Below are 24,747 nucleotides of genomic sequence, written 5' to 3'. Positions count from 1 at the left end.
AGTATGCAGCCACTGACCAGTACCTTGATGAGCTACATGCCTACAATATCTATAGACAGACTTGGGAGAGCTGTTCAGCCTTAGCATATGAACACACTCTGTAGGAGGACAGCCAGGTCAAGGGCAAGGTTTCAACATACTCATTGTACTTGGCTTTGCTACAAGGTGGAAGATTCCTTGACTCATTACTAGTTGGCCAACTTCATGAACTTATACCTCCAGCTCTCTCTCTCTATGCACACCTGGACCTCCTAAATATTACCTGTTGTGATTTTTATCCCAGACCTGCTAATAAGGTCAGACCTCCTAGCACACAACCTTTGGACCCCTCATGCCAGCAAGGTCAGCAGCGCCACCCTGCATGGAAAGAGCACAGGCCATAGGGGTCTACAGCCTCAACCCCGGCCTGTCACTGATCATGTCAGCTAAAGTCTGGGACAAATTTTACATAACCTTTTCTAATTCAATGATACCCCTTGTAGGGCTAATGCCTAAAAGGATGCACGTAAGAAACGAGTCAGTCATCCCTCTGGGAGACTCCTCCCAGTAAGCAAGGGCAGTCTCTTTTTTGGACAGATCTTCACAGTCATCTGAGGGCTACATGATCTACTGGTGATGTTTCCTTAAAAACCCAAAGGTCGCTTGAGACAACCCCTCAGGGGCAAAGTCACCCTGATTTTGAGAGAGAGGCAAGTTAATGCCTGGCTTCTGCACAAGAAATATAGTTCTGGAGGCTCACATGGTGTGTCTGGAGGGAAAATGTTGTTTATGGTTGTTAGGTTCCTCCAAGCGTGACTTACCTCAGTCCAGTGCACAGGTTGACAGCACCTCCATGTACAGTCCTTGTCACCTGGCAGACCTTAAGGCTCCCGGTTTAGTTCCAGTAATTGAGTCTAATCCTTGTTTTTGGAGGAACTGTCTGAAGGCAGTCAGTCCAACATGTCCTGTTTGTCCGTCCATTAACCAGGTGACATCTGTCTACCCCACAAAATGACTGAGAATGGAAGTGGGGAAGATATCAGAGGTAGTAATTAGTGATTTGCATGAGAGATGCAGGATCTGGGGTCATCCTCTGCTTTTTCTGATAGACTTTTTGATAAGGTTAAGGGAAATGGCAATTAAATATGGTTAGAGCCATCTGTTGGGGGAATGAGAAAGCCATCAGTAAGTCAAATTTAAGGGGCTTATAACCATTTCTAACGTGGGACTTTTTCCTGCTTATAATCAGGGCATTTTTCTTTGTGAGGAAGGCCCCTAGAGTGACTCTAAAAGACAGAGATCATTAATGACCCTCCTCCTCCATATCTTTGGAGTCTGAGGTGGTCTCTCCTAAGAGCCAAGTGCTGTTCTCCTTCCACCAGCACAAAACCAGTGTGACCCATTCCGGTATCCATAACTTCACTTCCTCTCTCCCCCAGTCATCCCCCGTTGCACCCAGACATTTTGTCTGAAAGGCTCAGTTACAAGATGGACAAAGGATTTTTATAAAAATCATAGATACTTGTTATATCCCCTACTTTGGCCCATGTGGGCTGCTATAGAAGGACTTGGTGAGCAGTGTATTCAACAAAGTGGTTATTATCCTAATGATGTACAACGATAGATATTGATCCAACAAGAGAATCCAGGTGGCTGAACCAGAATTAGTTTGAATGCCCCAGGCCCTCTTTTGGCTGGGCATTTTTACCTGGAAGATGTACAAATCAGGTCAACGCAGGGTTGCCATTAGGGAAAGAAAGAAGTATGCCCAGCAGTCAGGATTGAATCCTGGATTTTCAAAATGGGTTTATATAAACCCAAACCCTGGGGCTTCCCTGGTGGCACAGTGGTTGAGAGTCTGCCTGCCAATGCAGGAGACACGAGTTCGAGCCCTGGTCTGGGAAGATCCCACATGCCACGGAGCAACTAGGCCCGTGAGCCACAATTGCTGAGCCTGCGCGTCTGGAGCCTGTGCTCCGCAACAAGAGAGGCCGCGATAGTGAGAGGCCCGTGCACCGCGATGAAGAGTGGTCCCCGCTTGCCACAACTAGAGAAAGCCCTCGCACAGAAACGAAGACCCAACACAGCCATAAATAAATAAATAAATAAATAAATAAATAGAAGGTGAATTTCTTTAAAAAAAATAAATAAATAAAAAATAAATAAACCCATACCCCTTTCATCCTGGCCATTACTCTGGAAGCAGCTGAGAGATGATGATCCCTTTCTGGAGACAGCTGAATTCAGTGACCAGGAGGAGGTGAGGAAGATAGAGTCTCCCTGAGCTGATTTTTACAGAGGTTCTTCCAATCTCAACAAAACCAGATTCTTGTGCACAGTACAAAGCGTGGAAGGTCCATCAAACACTTATGCTGAGTGACTTCGGTAATAAAAGGTACACCATGGTCCAAAAAGCCAAAAACATTACATAGTTAGTTAGTTCCAAGTGTCACAATGGTGTGGTCAGAGTCAGCTGATCTAATTGCAATGACAGCTGACCATTTCCAGGCTCTTGTGGGTTTAAATTAGTTTAACTGAGGACCTGCCAACTTTTTCTGTAAAAGGTCAAGTAGCAAATATTACAGACTTGTAAGCCATGCAGTCTCGTTCTAATTACTGAACCATGCCACTGTCCTGTTAAAACAGCCATAGACAATGTGTAAATAAATGGACAAGGTTGTGTTTCAATAAAACTTTATTTATATAAGTAGCCAATGAGCTGCCCACTCTGGTCTAAACTTGAGTTAATACATTCTTTGAGCCAGATTCCTATTTCTTATGTATGTTTAAGCTATAACACAGTCTTGTATACTTATCTTTCTAAAGGCACAATTTCATCAATGATAATTTAGAATTACAGTGGCTATTCTGGGGACCCTTTGATATGGACAAAATTGTTCATTTTAGAGGTGCCTTGGAATAAAAAGAGAACAAAATCTAAAACATCCAAGGTTCTACATTTTTTGGTTATTATGAAGAAGCACCAGAAGAAATTCAGATTCCAAAATTGCTTCCTGAAAGGATTGCTTGACCATGGCATAAAACAAAACTCTGAAAAACATAAAGTAATCTAAACAAATCAGGAGATAATCTAATGGGCTTTATCCTACTATTTCTACTCCTCCATTTCCCTCTGCCCCTGTATCTCCTGATAGGCTCCCCTTCTCTCTTGGGCAGCCAGAAACCCCCCAAACACCACTTAACCCTTAACTGAGAGCAGGAAAAATCACTTGTGGTTGATTTTATTCCCTAGTCTCACTCTGACCCGAGAGACATTTTAAAGACTTTTGAAAGCCTAGGTAAAATAAAGAGGAATTTGCAAAGAAATTTACATTATTGTAAGATTGTATAATAGGTCATATATTAGAGGAAAGCTCAGATGCAAAATAAGTGGATGGAAAAGATAGAATAAGATGACACTGGGATGACTTAAAAGATGCTGAGTGTGAAGGAAATTAGAGGAATTTACAGACACTATAGATGGTGTTCCTATTAGAAACTGCAACTAAGATTGAGACTTGAACCCACGGTCTTTTGAGATTACACACCTGGTCTCAGGACTTAATGAAGCTCAGGTTCTTGATGTCTCCTCACAGAAAGAATTCAGTGAGAGACAAAGTGATAGGTAAGAAGTGGATTTATTTAGAGAGAAACACACTCACAGAAAGAATGTGGGCCACCTCAGAAGGCGAGAGGCACTGAAATATGCCATGGTTAGTTTTTATGGGCTGGGTAATTTCATAGGCTAATGAATGGGAGGATTATTATACTTTGTTCTTGTCCTTGTTCCACTCCTATCTTCTCAGTCAGAAAACCCAGTGGGCAGGGATGTAAATTCATTCAGGTCCTGGGGGCCATAAACAAGATAGTCTTTCCACACTACACTGTAATTCTGATACCAAGTGGTGTGCTGCAAAACTATTCAATTCTGGTGCTAACTACTCAGAATTAGTGTCAGACCCTCAGGTTAAAGGGAAGAGTCCATAACAACGGCTCCACTTCAGACTCCAGTTGCAAGTGAGGGCCCCAGGCCACTGCACTTTTGATCAACTGGCTACAAATCCAGGGGGTTCCCATCACCCCCTTCAGGTTTGATAATTCACTGGGATGACTCACAGAACTCAGGAAAGTGTTATACTTACAATTACAATTTTATTATAAAAGATACACATCAGGACCAGCCAAGTAAAGAGACTTATAGGGTGAGGTCTGGGAGGGTCCCAAATACAGAGTTTCCCACCCTCTCCCTATGGGGTCAGGGTGCCTTACCCTCCCAGCACATTGATGTGTTCACCAACCAGGAAGCTAGAGTTTTTATTGGGGTTTCATTACAGAGGCATGATTGATTGAATTATTGGCCACATGACTGAACTCAATCCCCAGTCCTCCTCTCCTCCCCTGAGGTCAGGCTGGTTCAAATTCCCAACTATCTAATCACATGGCTGGTCTTTCTGGTGACCAGGCCCCATCCTGAATCATCTTATCTCTTAGCATAAACTCAGGTGTGATCCAAGGGGCTTATAAATAACAAAGAAACTCCTATCACTCAGGAAATTGCAAGGATTCAGAGTCTCTCTCCCAGGAGCCAGTGGTAAAGGCCAGTGAAATTCTTTATTACACAGCAGGCCACCCCTTGGCCTTTGGCCATCATTCTTTTTATATGCCTAACATTTGGAGCAGCCAGTGACGGGTAGAGACAGCAGGATTTTAACTCTTATCTCCTAATACATTTGACTATCAATATCAGTATTATATTCAGTGTTATAATCTTACTAACAATGCCAGTGTACAATATGGTAGATGTAGCCTGAAAAATAAAGTCAAAAGATACTGGCACATTACTACAGTCCTATTTAGTCATTAATAATTAGTCCAGTCCATCATCTTATCACATGACAAAAATGGCTTCCAGGGTGAGGTCGTCAGGTTTTCAGGCTTCCATTCGATCCTGTCAGGTTCCAAAAGCAGAAATGATCTCAACAATACATATCTTCACCTTTTCAGGCATCCGGTATGATTGAGCTAAGAGACAATATCATTTCTTGCTCTGAGCCTCTTCTGAAGTGTTAATGTAGCATTGTAGTTCCCTCATTGCATAACCCATTTGTTTATTCCTTTACCTCAGCTAAGAAGATTCCTCCTTCTCTTTATTTATACACAAACTTTTCCAAATTTGGAAGGGATGTTAGGTTAGGCCACTATGCTGTTCTAGATCATAGTCAGCAGTATCAGCCTAGCAATTCCCCCCCTCCTTGCCTCACCCTTCAGCCACATCTACTCATATAGGGTATGGTTATGTAAAAGGATTTCAATCTAAAATGGAACCCTGATATGAAATGGAGAATCTCATGCATGCACCATCAGAAGAAAGGAACTTAACAACTGAGAGACTGATTTTCCTAAAAGCCTGATTTACAGAAGACTGAGACTTATCTCCTGACCCATGAACATCTACTAAGAATCTCTCCCCATCCTCAAGCCAACGTACTTACTACTTGGACTCTGGCTGGACTCCCCAATCTTTGTACCCCTGTGAATAAATACAGTCCTCCCCAAACCCTCAACAGACTTACCTGTAGCTTGCTGCAGCATGCATTCCCCAAACTGCAATTCCTCTGCTATTCCTGAATAAACTCAATTTCTGGTAACTCAAGCTTGCCCCATTTTACCTCTTTATTTAGGTTGACAGTTACATAGGTACAGAACTAGTGGGTTATTTCTACCACTGGGCAATACAGCTGCATTCAAAGGCCAGTCAGATTTCTTATTATACACATCATAGTAGCAAACCCAAAGACTATTTTATCTTTGGTGTCTTAGAGGCTGTATGTTTTATAGCTATAGATCCGTGTTCTGCTTTCTTTAGCGTCCCTTTAGATCAAAGTCGTCAGTGCTTATTTGCCTTCTCCTGGGAAAGTCAATAATATACCTGAACCATTAGGCCCCAGGAGTTTATTGAGGTATCCTTCTTCCTTTCACAAGTCCTCAACCACAACTTGTGGTTCTGTTCTCATGTAATTTGTGGATGACCTTTGGGTTGTGTTCCAAAGATGAGGTGTGCTCTAAGACTAATCCGGCTATGGATTTGCTGTTTTAGCTTGGAAAGATGTAAGGTTTCTCCCCCCACCCCGCACCAAAGTTACAATTTTGTTATTAGCTAAAACATGACTTATCCAGCAGTAAATCCCTTACCTTTGACAGACTACAACCTGTTAAAAAATTTCCTGGACTAGTACAAAGAGACATTTAAGAAGATTCCTGGATCTCACTGGCTACTGAAATTGCCTTACCATCATATGATTTTACTAAGTAATGGGTAACCAAACCACTTCTCTGTAAACCCTTGAACAAGACCGTGGAGTTCTCTTTCACCTTCTTGGCATTCATCAAACACCAATTGCTACTACAGTCTCTTGACTCAGTGGCAAAACCTGCTGGCCTTGCCGAAGGGCAACAGCTGCAGCAACTAAACTAGTGGAGGTTTCTGTTGACTTGGATCTAGGGTGTCCTTTAACCTAATGGTCCCTCATGCTGTATAATCTTCATTGCACACTGATAACGTGCAACACTCTCAGCAAGTAGGGTTACTTCTTATGAAATCCTACTATGTTCTTCCAGTCATCAGTGTGGTTTTTAAAATTCTGTTATTCTTCCATAATCTGAAGAAGGAGAAACTCATAAATGTTCAACCTCTGCTTGTGAACTGTGCCCCAAACTGATTTACTAAAATCACTTCAGGAAATTCAGACTGAATCTTATTTGTTGACAAATCATACCTTAAAACTGAAACAGGTTGGATGCACTATAACAGGTGTGACTTCACACTTCAAAATATGACCTCTTGCCAGAGGCAAAATTTGTGTAGGTGGCAGGACTCATTGTACCCATCAGAGCTTGTCAGTTAGCTAGGGCTAGGAGATTTAACACATACAATGAGAGTAGATATGATTTTGGATAAGTTCATGGTTTTGAAATGCTTTGGATACCACAAAAGTTTTTTTTTTTTAATAAATTTATTTATTTGTTTTTATTTTTGGCTGTGTTGGGTCTTTGTTGCTGTGTGCGGGCTTTCTCTAGTTGCGGCGAGCGCAGGCTACTCTTCATTGTGGTGCACATGCTTCTCATTGTCGTAGCTTCTCTTGTTGTGGAGCACGGGCTCTAGGCAGGCACGCGGGCTCAGTAGTTGTGGCGCACGGGCTTAGTTGCTCCGCGGCATGTGGGATCTTCCCGGACGAGAGATCGAACCCGTGTCCCCTGCATTGGCAGACGGATTCTTAACCACTGCGTCACCAGGGAAGCCCCCACAAAAGTTTTTAACTTTGGTAGGAAACCCTTTAAAAATGGTCAGCAGCTTAAAGAACTTTCGAGTGATCTAATGCTCTCTAAGGAGATGGCTACTCTAAAGCTAGAAGCTCATGCAAAGGAGGAAAACATGGAAGCTAAAAGAAATGCTCAGGCTGATCATTATGCCTCATAGGCAGCCCTTGCTAATATCCTAGCCCATACGGAACCCTGAGACCAAGTTTTTGCAGAGGTTCAAAAAGTCTATTCTAGAATGGCACTGGTTAGCTTCAGAGTCAGAAAAAGATACTAGGAGAAATCTGGATGCAAATCACACGAGAATAGTCTCTGGCACTCTGGCTTCTTGTTAGCAACAGAGGTGCTCAAATGGGACCTTGCAAAAAATTTTCATGAAATTATCCACCAGAGTAAGGATAAATTGGGTACTATACTTAATCTATATTGGTGTCAAACTACTGAGGGTGTTTCTGGTTCATGACTCATTTGTCACCAGCATAATCTTGGTAAAATTGTGAAGGTAGTAGATAGACACCTCCAAACAGATTTCTCATAACTACTGGCAAAGGTGTTTTTAAAAGTCAAATTTATTGAGCTATAATTTGCATTCAGAAAAAGTTTCTCTTTCAGCGTACAATTCTATGAGATTTGACAAACACATACAGTCATGTAATCACTCCCAGAATCAAGATATAGAACATTTCTATTGCCTGAAATGATTCTCTCATTACCCTTTGTCAGCAACTCTCCTTTAGCCTCTGCCCCTAGAAACCACTGATCTGTTTTCTATTCTTATAATTTTGCATTTTCCAGAATGTCATATGAACAGAAGATAAAGTATGTAGCCTTCAAGCCTGGCTTCTTTCACTAAGCATAATTATTCCGAGGTTCATTCGTGTCATTGTATATATCTATAGTTTCTTTTTATTGAATGCTTGTACCATAATTTGCTTATCCATTCATGAGTTGAGGAAGAGTTATTTACAGTTTTTGGTGATTATAAATAATGCCGCTACAAACATTTACATACATGCTTTTATGTGAACATAGGGTTTTATTTCTCTTGAGTAAATACCTAGGAGTGGTATTGCTGGGCTGTAATGGTAAGTGCATGTTTAACTTTGTAAGAAACTTTCAAACTTCTTTCTAAAGTGACTTTACCTTCTCATACAGCAAGGTATGAGAGTTCCAGTTGCTCCACATCCTGGTCAACACTTGGTATTGTCAGTTAAAAATTTTTTTTCTAGTTATTCTAATAGGTTATGTAGTGGTATCTCTTTGTATTTTAATTTGCATTTTTCTCATGACAAATAATGTTGAGCATTTTTTCATGGGCTTACTTGACAGTTAAAATTTTTGTTCAGTGAAGTGTCTACACAAATCTTTTACTCATTCAAAACTTGTCTTTGTCTTTTTATTATTGAACATTGAGAATTGTTAATATTATATTCTAGATATAAGTCCTGTATCAGATATGTGTTTTACAAATACTTTCCCCTAGGCAGTGGCTTGCGTCATATTTAGGAATCCAAGATAACAAGTTTTATGTTTTCCATTAGACACTTTATAGTTTCAGGTTTTGCATTTAGTTTTGTGATCCATTCTCCAGTGGATTTATTTCTGTAAATGGTGTGAAGTATGGTAAATTCTCTTTTTTCGTATGGATGTCCACTTGTTCCAGAATCATTTGTTGAAAAGAACATTTTTTTGCCTTTCCTCCAATGAATAGTCTTTCTTTCTCAGAGTCAGGACTTTCTTAGTGATCCTGTCTTTCTTTCCTGTGACGGTCAAACTTTGACTTATATCCTTGGCAGTTTTCATGCAGGAGAGAGTTTCCTTCTCTTATCTTTTGTGCTAATGCCATACTTTTTACTTGTGTTGTAAACCACATTACATTTCTATATTTTTGCTTTAGACAGTTAATTATCTTTAGATGATTAAAAATAACACAAAAACTTACATTTACCTTCATTTTAACTATTGCTGGCACTTTTCATTTCTTTATGTAGATCTAAATCTCTGATATTATGTTCCTTCTACCTGAAGAATTTCCTTTAGCATATCTTGCAGCACAGATGTGCTGGTAATGAATTTGGCCTGCTTTTGCTGAACTAAAAAGTATTTCACCTTCATTTTTGAAAAAAATACTTTTTGTTGAGTATAGAATTCTGGCCAACAGTTTCTTTCAGTAAAGAAGTGCTTCCCTTGTTTTCTGGCTTGCACAGTTTCTGACTAAAAGCCTGCTAATGTTAGTCTTTGTCTCATTATATATAATAGATCTTTTTATTCTGGTTGCCTTTAAGATTTTCTCTTTATCTTTGGTTTCAGAAGTTTTTTGTTTTTGTTTTTGTTTTCCTCAGTGTTTGTCCTACTTGGGATTCTCTGATCATCTTGATCTGTAGTTTGATGTCTTTTTTTATTTTTAGAAATTTCTCATCCATGAACTCTTCCAGTATTTCTTCTGTCCTGTTCTCTCCCTCTTCACTTTCTAGGCTTCCAGTATTTGTAGATTAAACATTCATTATTGTCTCACAGATCTTGAATTCTCTGTTTTTTTTAAATTCTTTTTTTATCATCATGTTCCATTTAGCTAATTTCTTTCTTTTTTTTTAAGTTGGTCCAATTTTATTGAAATCTTTTACAGAAGACAATTCAAATAGGAACCACTGCTGTGGTTTTAAGGCCTATAGAAATCTGAGTTATGTTTTACTGCAAAATATATAATATATTAATTCAAACTACAGTGTAAAAAGATTTTAATAATGAATTATATGTCCTCATTAAATTAGATATTTACAAATATTTTCCTAAATACTTACAACTAATTTAGAGATATTTTTTAAAGTTCAAATAGCCAGTTTAAATTTGAGAAAACATACACTTACTGTAACTTGAAAGATGTTCACATTGAGATACTTCAGCCCCAACTTCACAAGCTACTGGAAATTAGGAGATACTTTGTTGCTAGATGAAAAAATTTCACTTATATCAGGGAAAATTATACTAGACTACCAGTTTAAAATGAGCAATAGTTCGCATAATATTAGAGAAATTCTCTCTTGCCTTACAAATGCAAAATAAATCCTCTAGACTCCCTTCTCTGTAGAGACCACCAGCTCACTATCCAGGCTCTGAAACTTAGCACAGTTAGGGAAAAAACAAGACAGACTTCAGTATGACAATTAGCCAAAACATTTCCCCAGGGAAGCATTTTTGATTTTGTTTTTGTTAAGCATTCTCTTGATCTTTAAGTTCTTTTTTAAAAACAAAACAAAAAACAAAAAACAAAAAACCCCACTCAATTCCCAAGATCAGTTTGAAAATGAAAAAAATAGATCTGATGGCTCTCACAGCAACCTTCATGTCAAGGCAATGCTTTAACTCACATCTCCTGATATTTCCTCCCCATTTCCTACTGACAGTGTCCCCCCGCCCTTAGAGTAGTTGAGGTTCCCTGTAATACAGACCCTTGGTTTTTTTAGTGTTAGCTGAAACACATATTTTGAAAAATGTGTTTAGTAAATACCCTTCAAGTCCTGACCTAATTTCCTGATAGATAAAGCATATAAGAGGTGGTGTCCCCTGCGACTGTCTAAGGCTTACTTTTGCACCAACTATTTAGGAAGTTCCCTTGACTCTTAAGTTTTCCTTTCGAGATTAAAATTCAACATAGAAAAAAATTCAGTTATCAAACATCTATTCCTAATTTAGAGCAAAGCTACATTACATAGCAAAACTCCACTTATTAAACTTATCTCATGCAAACTTAAAATTTTAAAAATAGTAATTCCAGGCTCCAAGGTAGACCTACTTAGATGTAAACATGCTAAACACTTAAATTTTTTTTCCCCAATCTTCCTAAAAGAAGTGTGTTTTTGGCTGATAGGTCAATATTATACATCAAGTCTGTTGCTAAGGAACACAATTTTTGACCTGGTAAATTATTCTGGTAACCTGACACACGACCAAGATGCTAAGACTATAGAATTAAAGGCATTCTTTTGGATTCTGTCCTTTAATAATTTTTAAGAGGAAAACCATGAAGAGGCTTCCAGCTCAGTAGAGACATTGATTAAAGCTTGGTAAAAATGGGAAGGTTTGCAGACCTTGGGTAACGCACGTCAAATTCAACAGGCCAAAGGAGTGAGTTTTTCATGATGGGGCTCACACCACTCACAGGTTTGGGCCAGTTTTCCATAGCCTCCTCTCCCAGCATTGTAGTCCTGACGATACTCATCTCGTATCTGGTCCTCAGAATGACCACGGCCATACTGCCTGCCCTCCTTAAAGCCTGCGTCCCAGTCTGTGCGAATGATCCGGTCATCCAGACGCATTCCATTTATGTACTGCATGGCATTTTCTGCATCTGCTGTTGAATACTATTCCACAAAGCAGAACCCATATGCTGTTTTCTTCATTTTATCCAGGCCCATGATGATTTTCTTTATGTCACCACTTTTGCTGAAGAGTTCATAGATTTGTTCTTCAGTTGTATAGAAGGAAAGATTTCCAACATACAATGTACAGCTTTTCTTCAGTAAGTTTTCCTGTTCTTCATTGTCACGCCAGAAGTGCTGGTCCCAGTACTGGCTCAGCTTGACGTAGGAGTTGCTGCGCAGTGCCTTCAGGAGGCCACCTGACATAGTGCAGAGAAGTGGCCGAGGGCGCCGTCACTCCAAGAATAATGAAACCATTTAGCTAATTTCTATTGGTCTATTTTCAAGTTCATTGATTCTTTCCTCAACTATGTTGAGTCTATTTAGGAGCCTATCCTTCGTCTGTGTTTCTGCTATCTATATTCTAAATAGACTTTAAAATTTATTTCTAATAGTTTTTATTTCTTAGAGTTTCTATCACTTTGCTGAAACCTCACAAATGTTCCACTAGAGCCTTTAAGATATAAATCATAGTTATTTTAAATGCCCCCTCTGGTAATTCTAACATCTGTCTCATCTCTGTGTCTGTTCTGTTGATTCCTTTGTCTCTACACAGTGGGTTCCTTTCATTTGAGTCTTTGTGTTTCATATTTTTTTGTTGTTGAAAGACGTACTTCTTGTGTAATATAGTAGAGACTAAGGTAAATAGTACTTAGGCCAGGAAATAGGCACACTTCTCATTCTAGGCTGTTTGCACAGGGGACTGAGTCAATATAGTCAGGATTTGAGTTGAGTTTGGGTTTTGTTATTGCTTTGTGGTTACCTTCAAAGCACACTACAAACTTCAACTTCCTTTAGCATTACCTTGTGCTTAGAGGAAGGGCTTAGTATTAATGGATTTCTCTTAATGTTTCAATTCTACCCTCAGCTTTTTTACCTCAGTTTTCCCTGTGTGCCACTGCCACAGAGGTGATCCCTCTCCATGCTCTTACCTCTCCCCAAGGGCTAGGCTGCTGTAGCTTATTACTTGGTGCGTAATAGCCTGATGGTAGAGGACAGAGGGGATTCTGTATTTTCTTGTCCAGTCTCAATCTTAGGCAGTGTATCTAGGTCTTTTGGGGTAGGGCTTTCTCAATGATCCTGCTCAATCTCCTTTGGCCGTCAAACTCTGCCTTGTATTTGGTGGATTTTTTTTTTTTGGAAACCAATTGAATTTGTATTGACACCAACTACATGACTTTTCTCAGTAGCCTTATGGGAACGGATAAAGTGGCTTGACCCAAGATAACACTGATTAGACTTAGCAATGTTACTTTTAAATAAAACCAACCCTATTTTCCCCCCTAAGGTGGCTTAGAGAGTTCATAATGGTCACAAACTAATACTACAGATAAAACATTTAAAATTTTGATCCAAGCTTTTTCTGTCATCCCACACTTGAAAGGTATCTGTTGAACACCAATTTCCCAATCCTAGCATCACTAGCTTACAAACCTTAGGGCTAATAACTCCCTTCTCATTTATCTACTGTTCAGTTTCCATTAGTTTCAAGATACACCTGTGTAAATACCATGGCTATTTTGCATGAAGTTAAGTATTCTACAGATACCAGAGTCATGGGATTGAACCAGGGGCTCTCACCTTTTAGGTGAATTTCAGAGGTACCATTGAGGCTAAGGCAATTTAATTTAGGTTAACTAGGATCTGTTTCATTTGTAAGAGAACCCTCTTGCAACAGGTTTATTCAATTCTCTTAAAAATGGTGGCATTACTTTTCACCTTTCAGAAGCAACAGTTACACAAATGGAATATTAGATTAAGTCTAAAAATGTGGGCCCTAGTCAACTTTCATTATTTTTCTGCATATGATCATGATAAAGGATCAGGACATCCTTCACAATTCCAAGGAAAATCCAATTTAAAAAGATTGTCCTTGCCAAACTCCATAAAACAGCCACTTCAGAGTAAACCAGCAGAGCATTGCATCACCCAGTAAAGCTGTAGGTTTCATCACATGCACTAACAAATCTACGTGACTAGTTTCTGCACTCCTATTTTACAGAATTTATTTGACACCTATTGTACCAAACAGCATTTTAAACACGGACATATCAACTCCTTAATAAAGCAAAAACACAGGCATTTCCCTTATTAGAAACAAGATATACCATCACTTAAAGTCTTCAAACATGATTGCACTTTAACTTTCATAATTTGACAGTGCATTCAATGAGTCAATCTGCAGACAACTAGTTAAACAGACAAGTTAAAAAACACTTTTAGGGGCTTCCCTGGTGGCGCAGTGGTTGAGAGTCTGCCTGCTAGTGTGGGGGACACGGGTTCGAGCCCTGGTCTGGGAGGATCCCACGTGCCGCGGAGCGGCTGGGCCCGTGAGCCGCAATTACTGAGCCTGCGCATCTGGAGCCTGTGCTCCCAACAAGAGAGGCCGCGATGGTGAGAGGCTCGCGCACCGCGATGAGGAGTGGCCCCCGCTTGCCACAACCAGAGAGAGCCCTTGCACAGAAACGAAGACCCAACACAGCCAAAAATAAATAAAAAAAAAAAAAAAAAAAAAAAAAAAGACCAAAAAACACTTTTAAGTAGACATGAATGTCCTAAACTGTTTATTAGGTAAGAATTTTACAAACATTACTTATATTAGTGGTAGCGGTGGAGCTGGAGAGTATTGCTTCTTCAAGCTGTGCAGCGAGAACCACGGATAGTGTGGTGGAACCTGCGGCTCTTTCTGCTTGCGCATGTCAGTCCCCGTAACTCCCTGTGCTTGTGGACTGGTTTGGTGATCCACTGGGGGTCAGGGTTTCTTCTGATAGCTTTATGGAATGGATCAATGAGGATAACCTCAAAGAATTTGCACGTAGAATCTTCACCAACCCAGTAAGAATTCAGGACCCTCAGGGCCCTACAGTGGCGTCCAGCTCACTCCTCAGCAGCAGACTGAAGGCTTCGAGCAAACTTCAGCTGGTTGACACCATGGTGGACAGGCGTGCCGTAGGTGGCACCCTTAGGAACTGGGCGTTTGCGGCCACTGCAGCACACGCGAATCCAGTATATGACATAACCTTGCTTGGCCTTGTACCCCAGCCTGCGTGACTCTTTGGGCCCGGTGTGGGGGGCAGCAGGGGGGCCTGGTGCAGTGCAGAGAGCTGGAAGTACTGCCAGCAGCGCACCCTGAGCAGAAAGCACATCATGTCTGACTGCTTCTTCCTCCATAGCTCCTGGATGCACTTGTAAGCGCCCATCTCGGCTCACCTGATGGCTGCCGCCAGACCTTGGTGGATATTGTATAGGAGAGAGTTTCTGCCCTTCTGTTAATCCTAGGAGATCTTTAGTGATCTGGGCACAGGACTGTTTCTTGCTCCACTCTCAGCAGTAGAGGGTTTTTTCCTTTACATTTTCCCCAGTTGCAATGGGTCATCACCAGTGCCCTGGATATTACAGGATTCTCTCTGCTCTTCCAATATCTTAAGTCTCTTCATCCATAGGGGAATAGGGACTGGATAAGGTTTGCACTTTTTTTTTTTTGTCCACGCCACACAGCATGTGGAATCTTAGTTCCCCCAGCAGGGATCAAACCCTCACTCCCTGCAGTAGAAGCTCAGAGTCTTAACCACTGGACCACCAGGGAAGTCCCAAGGGTTTGCATAGTGGTGGCCACTTCTCTTCATTCATGCCTCACTGAAGGAGGATTTGCCAGTTTCCTGCTCTGCTTCAATCATTCTTGTCAGCAGCTGGTGGAGGTTCATGGAGAAGATCCTGTGAGTATGTGTGAACTCCATTTGTGTCTACTGCTCTTACGGCTTTATCCTCTCATGGTAGTCCACACTCCAACTTTAGTGTTCATTGTAAATGTTAGCTGGATTCTTCCTATAGGCATCTATGGCACCTAGTGTCTTTTTTTTTTCCCCAGTACTCTGCCATATGTGAGTCAGTGCTCATGTCCCATCTCTTCTTGGAAGGGTATGTCTTTTTTAGGGTTTCAGGCTTTTTGGCTGCATTATGACCTCAGGTCTTGGATGGGTTTAAGAAATATCATTATCTGGCATTTTCTTGTTGTTAGGATGGGAGTGAAACTCTTTCCAGCTTTCTACATTCTAGACAGAGGCAAACTCCTGTTTGCTTATTCTCAGGGTGGATTGAATCTTTTCCTTGTCAGAGAGCTATGGCTCCAACAATAGCAAACAAACTTATTTGATTTTGTTTCTGACCTGGGGAATTCCAACCTATGTCTCTAATCCCATTCCCCTTCCTGAGACTATTATTTAAGAACGTTGCAAAGCCTGCAACTTAAACAGAAACTTCACTGTTCTATGTTATGTACAATCTTCAGGAGTGGCAGAAAATACAAATTGAATTCCAAAACTCTATTAGCAAAGGTCTTAGAGACTCCTGTATTTTTATGTCTTAAGACATTGCTATTGACTTTAATGACAATGAACTCAGTTTTTCTTCTGAATTTCACTGACTCTCTTCTCATGGATTACTAACAGGCCAGCCATGCATCTAGGAATATTTCCCCCAATTTTAGAGTCCATCTTATCGCAAATAGACATGACCAAGTAGACATGCAGGGAATTCATATAGTACACACAGTCTTATCAGCAACTATGAGTAGCCTTTCCTAAACATCTAAATATTCCTTTTATGACCTAAAACTTGAAGATCTGGCCTTTGGAAGAAATATAACAGAAAGACAGCTCTTGAACCCTGGTGGAAAAGACCCTATTAGCTAACTAGAATGGTAGTGATATTCCAAAGCATTGTTCCTTGGATTCATGCCTCTTAATTAAAGAGGCATAAACCATCCTTGAATCACTGCAATAAAGTCACTGCAGGAGAACTCAAACTGAAGATTCTTAAGAACCCTCCAAAGTAGAAAGTCTTTGGAAAGAGACACCATTCATCCAAGACTTCCAGATAAAACAGAAGACTACATGAGACATAGACAGCTTCTACCCAAGATCCACTGAACAAGACCATATATTGTCATGTTTTAACCTGTATTCTTTTGATTTTTGTTTTTATAGCTATCTTATTGCCTCTTTTGCTGATATAAGGCTACCTTTATCTATGTTCGCTATAAAGCCTCAATTTTTTAAAAAAAATTTTATTTATTTATTTATTTATTTATTTATTTTTGGCTGCGTTGGGTCTTTGTTGCTGTGCGCGGGCTTTCTCTAGTTGTGGAGAGCGGGGGCTACTCTTTGTTGCGGTGCACGGGCTTCTCATTGCGGTGGCTTCTCTTGTTGCGGGGCACGGGCTCTAGGCACGCAGGCTTCAGTAGTTGCAGCATGTGGGCTCGGTAGTTGTGGCACACGGGCTCTAGGGCGTGCGGGCATCAGTAGTTGTGGCACGCAGGCTCAGTAGTTGTGGTGCACGGGCTTAGTTGCTCTGCAGCATGTGGGATCTTCCTGGACCAGGGATCGAACCTGTGTCCTCTGCATTGGCAGGCAGACTCTTGACCACTGTGCCACCAGGGATGTCCCTTTGCTAATGAGCTTGCTACTTGCAAATTTCATTGCCTGGCCCTGGATCATTCTTGATTCATGGAGCCAAAATATTACAACACTATGTGACAATGCCTTAGGGGGTATCTTGACTAAAAACAGATCTAAGGGGACCCTTTAAGACTGGTATTGGATTAGTATAGAAAGGGCTACTAGACACTCCTTGCAAACTAAATGGGAACTTGTTATGTTGGTAAACTGATAGTTCCTGTCCTCACACAGCGCCCATTTTGGCCTATTCGTATCCCTCTCAGAACAAGACGTTATTAGATAATGTAAATCAAGGAGAAAACTTTGGTTTTGATTGGAGAATTGAAACCCTAACTGCCCAAGGGGAATTCTGGACTGATTTCTTCTCTCTTTCAGCATCTTCCCTTCATATTTCATAAGAAGTATAGAAAGTAGGGAAATCTTGTGGCCCAGAGGTCTACCAAGGCTATAGATCTCATCCAAGAGGTTCATGAAATTGGACAGGCATTGGTTCAGAATAGAGCATTTTAGATACAATATTGGCCTCTTGAATGGTATCTTCTGCTGGTTTTGGAAAAAATGTTGTATTGTTGTATTTATATTCCTGCAGACCTCTTTGGGATCTTTAATATTGTTAAAAAGCTCTAGGAAGCAAACAAAGACATTATGAAATTAGGCAATTTGGCTAATATTCCATACCTGGTTCTATAGACTCTTCATATTGGAGATGAGATCATTTTTCTTACTTTAATTTGGGTAATATTGGATCCTGGCTGAAAAACGGACTACAAACTCTGATCATAAATCCTTCTCTTAGTATTTGTTTGTGCTGTGGTGTTCAGATGAGTGGTATTCTTAGTCGAAGTCCCATTGTGTAGTCACTGATCCATCAAATGATCCAACAAATGACCATCCAAAGAACAAATAGAAAAACTTTACACTTAAGGAGGTTGAAAAGAAACCTTAAGAAACATGATACTCAGTCATGACCACTCGGAGTAGTGAACATCTGGGTTGATCATACTCCCAGATGTTAAGGGCCTATCCTTCAGCTCAGGCTTATGAATGACCATAACAATGAGAAATGAAACTATCTGTGTATAAACAGTATGTCTTCTACATTAATGTAACTTAACTATTTAATTGTCTTCATCTATATTTATTATTTCAGGAAACTCTTAACCAAGAAGATAAAAACTGCAAATACCTGTATTTCCCATTTTAAGAACTTCCCTAAAAACCCATTTAAATAAACATCTAAGTGTTTAATACATAACATCAAATGATGATTTATTCTCCAAAACTCTTTAAAACCCTTGCCTCAGAACCCTTACCTTGGGCTTCCCTGGTGGCACAGTGGTTAAGAACCCACCTGCCAATGCAGGGGATACGGGTTCGAGTCCTGGTCCGGGAAGATCCCACATGCCATGGAGCAACTAAGCCCGTGTGCCACAACTACTGAACCTGTGCTCTAGAGCCCACGAGCCACAACTACTGAGAGCCCACATGCCACAACTACTGAAGCCCGCAAGCCTAGAGCCCGTGCTCCGCAACAAGAGAAGCTACTGCAATAAGAAGCCCGCGCACCGCAACGAAGAGTAGCCCCCACTCGCTGCAACTAGAGAAAGTCCGCACGCAGCAACGAAGACCCAGTGCAATCAAAAATAATAAACAAATAAAATAAATAAATAAAAATAAAACTTAAAAAAAAACCCTTACCTTGCTGTATACACCAATCCTAAACTATTATATCATCATCCTTCCCCAATATTAATTAAACCATCCCCTTATTTGAAGACTTGCCTTAAACCAAAACCCCAAACCTCATAAACATTCCAACTTTGCCTTTCCACTTCAAAATACAACTAAGACTCTGTCAGTGTAGTGCTTTCCTTTTACTACAGTAAGCAATAAACTCAGCTTTGCTTTATGAACAGACTATTTCGGCAGTGTTTTGAGGGAGTCAGCATTTGACAATATTTAGCAGCAGGCATAGCATACTTGCCAGTCTGAAGACATACTGGCTGTGTCCCTAGAGCAGGCTCCTGGAAGCTCTGGCTGTGCCTGACAATAACCCTTTAGCTGTTGGATTGTGGAGGAGGTAAGGAAGGCTCCTTGGGTAGAGGAGAGGGAAGGTGGCCAGGTCTAGTGGGTGAAGGAGAGTGCTTAAAGCAGTGTCTGTTTACCAATTAGAAGTTTTTCAATATTTTAAAAATTGGTTAAAACATTGTACTACCTTTACGGGTGGGTACCAGTTAAATATTAGTCCTTGGTGAACTGATCATGGTAGACCAGATGGAAAAAAGATGACTCGTGGAAGCCAATGTGGATAGATGACCATTCAAGGGAACAGATGTCTTTGTCTGTTGAAGGTCTTGCCAAGCTGTAAGCTCCCCCAGAACTTAAAAGTAACCCTTTGCAGAGCTAAAAACAACAACAACAACCCTCAGGAAAGTGGGACATCAAATCGCTTATGATTAGGTTTTTGCCATTTGGTTGAATAGGAATTCAATATAGACATTATATACAGCTCAAAAGAAATAAAGTTACACTTTTTGGGTACTCTTCAATGTTTGAATTGAGATTCAAAAGTGCTATGTATACATCTTTATACAAATGGTATTACTACTTCTTTCCATAATAATATGTCTATGATATAACTATCTTCATTCTTTAATATGGTGGCGCAGTATTTTATTGTATGAATGCACTATAATTGAAATAACCACTACTATGATAGGCATTTACACTGTTATAATTGTGTTGTCATGATAGACAATGCTGCACCAAAACATCATTTTACATACATCTGAGGAAAAATTCCCAAGGTAGAATTTGAGTCAGATATTACCTAAGTATCTATCAAAAAGTTTGCACCAATTTACATTACACATCAACATATATGAAAATGAGTGTTTCCTCTTATTATTACCACCACTTGGTATTGTAAATTTTCATGTATTTGCCAATCTGCTAGGTGGAAAACAATATCCTTTTCAAAATGTTTATTTATTTAATAGGAGCAAAGTTGAACATACTTTCATATTTTTAGTGACCATGTGTGTGTGTTGCTGTTTGTTCATATCCTTTGCCTACCTTTAAAATTTCTGTTGTTCATTTCGATGACATTTGAGTTCTTTGTCTATTGAGGAATTTATTCTCTAATCTGTTTTTTGTATTAAACGTTTTCTCACACTTTTTTTGGACTTGATTTATGGTAATTTTGCTTTGTGGAAGTTTAATATTTATATTCAGTCAGATTGCTAACTTTTTTCTTTTTTTTTTTCTAGATTCAATATCATACTTACAAAGTCTTTTCTACTCCAAAAATATTGTTTTTTGAAACGTCAATCATGTTCTATTATTTTTGTGGACCCTTTTTTCTGTTTGAATCTTTGATATATTTGAAAGTCATTTTAATGTAATACGTGAGGTAGTGATCCAGCTTTATTTTTTTTGAAAGGCTCTCACTTTCTACTTGTTCTATATTGAGTTTACTGGGATTGATTGCTTACTTGTTTGGAATCTTTAATGACATTTTCCAAAGGCTTTGTTAATGAGAGTGCTTAAAATTCCACTTTACTGGTAGTCTTTAGCAATTCATTCTGCATACTGTTTTCCCACAATTGCTGGCTGACGGCAATGAGAAAAAAAAATTCTATTGAAACTAGAACAGACTGCAGCTGCCTTCACATAGTACGGGGGTGGCATGATTCAAAACAGGAAAGATGGCTCTTTGTTTTAAAAAATATCTTGGCTGACTTTTTGGATGGGAAAGGTGAAGACCCTCTCTCTCCATCCACCTCACCCCAGGGCATAGTCCAGAAGCTGTGGGTGAATTGCTTTGCATGAGAAAAGTAAAAGGAAATTGAGGGTCAGAGGCTGGCATCTAGGAGAACCAGGGGCTGGGAAAAGGATCTTGGGAGAGGGGTGGGAGAAGACGGCAATAAGCCAGAGCCTGAGGGAGAATATGGCCAGCAAGAAACAGCCCACCAGGGAGAATGGGTAGTGGCTTTTTAGATCAGCAATATTTAATATTCCATTTTAAGTTGTTTCTTGCGTTTCACTAATGCAATCATCTTCTTTTACCCTTCACCCCCGACAAAAACCTATTATACACCAGCTTGTATTAGTGGTACTCTGTGGAGAGTGAAGAAAGTGGGGGTGGTATTGCCCATCACGGCAGAGAGAGATGGCAGCAGCTACCAGGATACAGGGGGCTACAGGCTTCAGAATGGACTCACCAGATAAGCCCACCCCATCCCCAACTTCCCTACTCCCAGCACACACAAAGAATGTAAGCTCCATGAGGACAGGACTTTTTTTTTAATCTGTGTTTTTCTTGCTTTATCTCTAGTGTCTAGAATAGAGCTCGACACACAATAGTCACTCAATAAAAAAATGTTGGAATGAATGAAAATCCCACCAGAGATTCTGTTACCGAGTCCAACCTCACTCTGCTCGTTGCACAGCAGGCCAATAAATCGGGGGATGAAGTGCTGAGGCAAGGAATACGACTTTATTCGGAAAGCCGGCAGACTAAGATGGTGGACTAGGGTCCCCAAAAAACCCCGATGGGTCTGGATGCCAGTTTCTTTTATACCGTCAAAGAGGGAGTAAAGTAAAAAGGCAGAATAGGGAGGGAGAGGTGGTGAGGAAGTAAGGTAAAAAGGGCCATCAGTCTTGCAAAACATCTCCTGGAATGGCCAGCATCGGGAGGGGACGAGTTAATTTCTTCTTTTCTGCAGCCATTCACAGGTGGGCAGGGTCAGATTGTCTAACTGTGAGCTGAACAAAGGCACTTTAGTTTAACATTCAGGCAGAGGGACAGGGTTCCCTGAGGCAGGCCATTATGTATGATTATAATAACAAAAGCAATGAAAAGCAAAGGTTAAAGTCATAGAAACAGATCCAACATGGAGTCGAAATTGGCTCTTCCCTGTTACAATTCTGGATTGTGTAGTATTTAGAATGAGGGTTTTAGCCAGAGCATTTAGATGTTAAAGAAAAGGTGAACCCAGAATGCTGGACACTTGGGATTCTGACTTTGATTTATCAGCCTGGAATCCTGCCTGCTTTACCTCTGGTTTCTCACGTGAGATGTCCCTGCGTCACAGATGTCCCCGTGAGATGGATAAGCAATTTGTGACACTGCAGTGATGGAGAGGTCTTTAACATCTTCTTTAGTTACTTCCTAAATGGAATCACCTGCTGAAAATGGATCTTCCGCTACATATTATTGTAACAGGGAGGAGCCAAATCTGACTACATGTTGGATCTGTTTCTTTCACTTTAACCTTTGCTTTTGTTCACTAAAAGGATACTGTCTATACACAGTGACCTGCCTTGGGGAACACCGCCCTCTGCCTGAATGTTAAACCAAAGTGCCTTTGTTCAGGGAAGCGCCCTGACCCTGTCCACCTGTGGATGGCTGCAAGAAAGAAGAAATTAACACATCTCCTCCCTGAGGCTGGCCATTCCAGGGGACATTTGCAAAACTTATGGCCTTTTTACTTTACTTCCTCATCTCCTCCCCCTCTCTGTTCTGTAAAAGAAACTGGCATCCAAACCCCCATAAGATGGTTTTTTGGAGACACTAGTCTGTCGTCTTCTCGTTCTGCCGGCTTTCGGAATAGTCGTATTCCTTGTTTGGACTCCGTAACATTATCATGACACTTACTATATAACTCAATTAAATCGACCCCTTAAGGGTGTTGTTCTTACAATGAGGTGGCTTGGGGGCTCAAAGGCAGCTTTTAGCCGGAAGTGTATTCTCCCTTATGGGGTCATTTAAGTTTTGGAAGAGAGAAGCTGCAGGAGGGGAGGGCCTTAGTTCTCAAGTCCTAGTGTGACCATGGTGAAGGGGGGTCACTCTCAATAAGGAATGGCCTCTGTGAGTCCAGAGAGATGAGAATTGGAACTTTAATGAAGAATTCTTTCAGAATTGTGGATGCCTTCCCACAACTGTGATTGGCTGATCCTCAGTGACCAGGTGAAGCTATGACTGCTCTGAGCTGAGTGTGAAATGCACGTGTGCAATATTCTACTAAGGTTAGGAATGGCCTGGGGATTTGGTGGTTTGGGGCTTGGAGGGGGGGCTACGATTGCAGGATGGCTAAAATATTTGAGGACAATTATCTGGCCTCAAGGAGGAGAGAGATGGTGACTGAGGGACTTGACCACTGATTCTTTGAACACACACAAGTCTCTATGATCCTCTGAGTTGCAGTTTCCTTGTGCATAAAATGGAATAATACCTACCCCATTGGGTTTTGGTGAGGTTTAGAGATAATCTACCAGTGGATACCTTGCTAAGTGATACGCACACAGGAAACACTGAATAAATGGTAGCTATTATGTTTATAAATGTTTCTCAGATTTGCTTAGGAAAAACTATATGGCAGGCAGTTCAGGAAAGTCCAAGTAAAGGGCTTGTGGGAGGCCAAATTATTAACATATTAATACAGATACAAAGTACATGATTGGCACCTCTCTTCTCCCCCAATACACGAAGTGAGGCAAGAGGTCATCCATTTGTACATTCACCAGCGTGGAAACATGGCACAGAATGAAGGGTGTGACTCTGTTTTTCAATTGTCTGAAACTTGTTTTAAAAGACAGATTTATTTTCTTGGCAGAGACTCATGAACTAAAGTAACTAATAATGAGTAATCAGGATGATAATAATAATTAGCATTTTGGGGGACTTAACTATGTGGCAGGCTCTGTGTTGAGCAACCTCCTGGCGTTTTCTCCCATCCATCGGCCCTGAGAAATACATGCTTTCCCGTTCTGGTCCTGGAGGTAGTAGATGAACTGGATCAAGGAACTTTATGTTTACCCTGTTAAATTTAATCGAATTAGGTTTGGCCAGTTGGCGCAGGCAGTTGTAATCTTTTTGTGATCTATTCAGTCATTTACCATTATTGCTCTTTTCCATCTTCAAGTTGCCTGAAAATTTGATCATTGGGCCACAAATACCCTCATTCAAGTTGCCAATAAAAGCATGAACTAGTTTAGCAACAAGGATAAAGCTCTACTGAATGCTTTTGGAAACTTCTCTCTGGAGTGATTTTGATTCATAACTCAGCATTCTTTGGGTTTGGCTCTACTTATGCTTTAAAGCGGTTGACATTTATCCATCTTGTTCAAAAGGGTATCATGATTGCTGAAATGCAGATTTATAATATCTATAGCAGGTCTGTGATTCCTACCACACCACTAATCTTAGGAAAAAGAAAAATTGTCATGAGTGTTCTTGAATTCAGGGTAGTTCCTAGTGATCACAACTTCCTCTTTAAGTGTTTAATATTTTTTAAAAATTTTACTGAGTACTTCCCTGGTGGCACAGTGGTTAAGAATCTGCCTGCCAATGCAGGGGACATGGGTTCGAGCCCTGGCCCGGGAAGATCCCCCATGCCGCAGAGCAACTAAGCCTGTGCACCACAACTACTGAGCCTGCACTCTAGAGCCCATGCTCTGCAACAAGAGAAGCCACCGCAATGAGAAGCTCGCACACCACAACGAAGAGTAGCCCATGCTTGCCACAACTAGAGAAAACCCGTGCACAGCAACGAAGACACAACGCAGCCAAAAAA

The 24,747-nt window shown here is 40.6% G+C and overlaps 2 pseudogenes across 2 annotated transcripts in view; both read right to left on the bottom strand.

Annotated features, from left to right (window-relative positions):
- Nucleotides 1-9,640: 9,640 nt before the first annotated feature.
- LOC309655367 (nuclear cap-binding protein subunit 2 pseudogene) overlaps nucleotides 9,641-24,747 on the bottom strand; it is a 388,523-nt pseudogene continuing 373,416 nt past the window's right edge. Inside the window, exon 2 of the transcript XR_014268827.1 lies at nucleotides 9,641-14,247. The product of XR_014268827.1 is annotated as a nuclear cap-binding protein subunit 2 pseudogene (transcript). The remainder of the gene's footprint in view (nucleotides 14,248-24,747) is intronic.
- Nucleotides 14,262-24,514, bottom strand: LOC309655366 (large ribosomal subunit protein eL15 pseudogene; annotated as a pseudogene). The gene has a single exon. The product of its transcript is annotated as a large ribosomal subunit protein eL15 pseudogene (transcript).

The sequence above is a fragment of the Balaenoptera physalus genome, assembly GCF_965194825.1.
Source record: "Balaenoptera physalus genome assembly, chromosome: 2".
Lineage (NCBI taxonomy): Eukaryota > Metazoa > Chordata > Mammalia > Artiodactyla > Balaenopteridae > Balaenoptera > Balaenoptera physalus.
The sequence above is the reverse complement of the archived record's forward strand: the minus strand, read 5'-3'. Positions and strand labels throughout refer to the sequence as shown.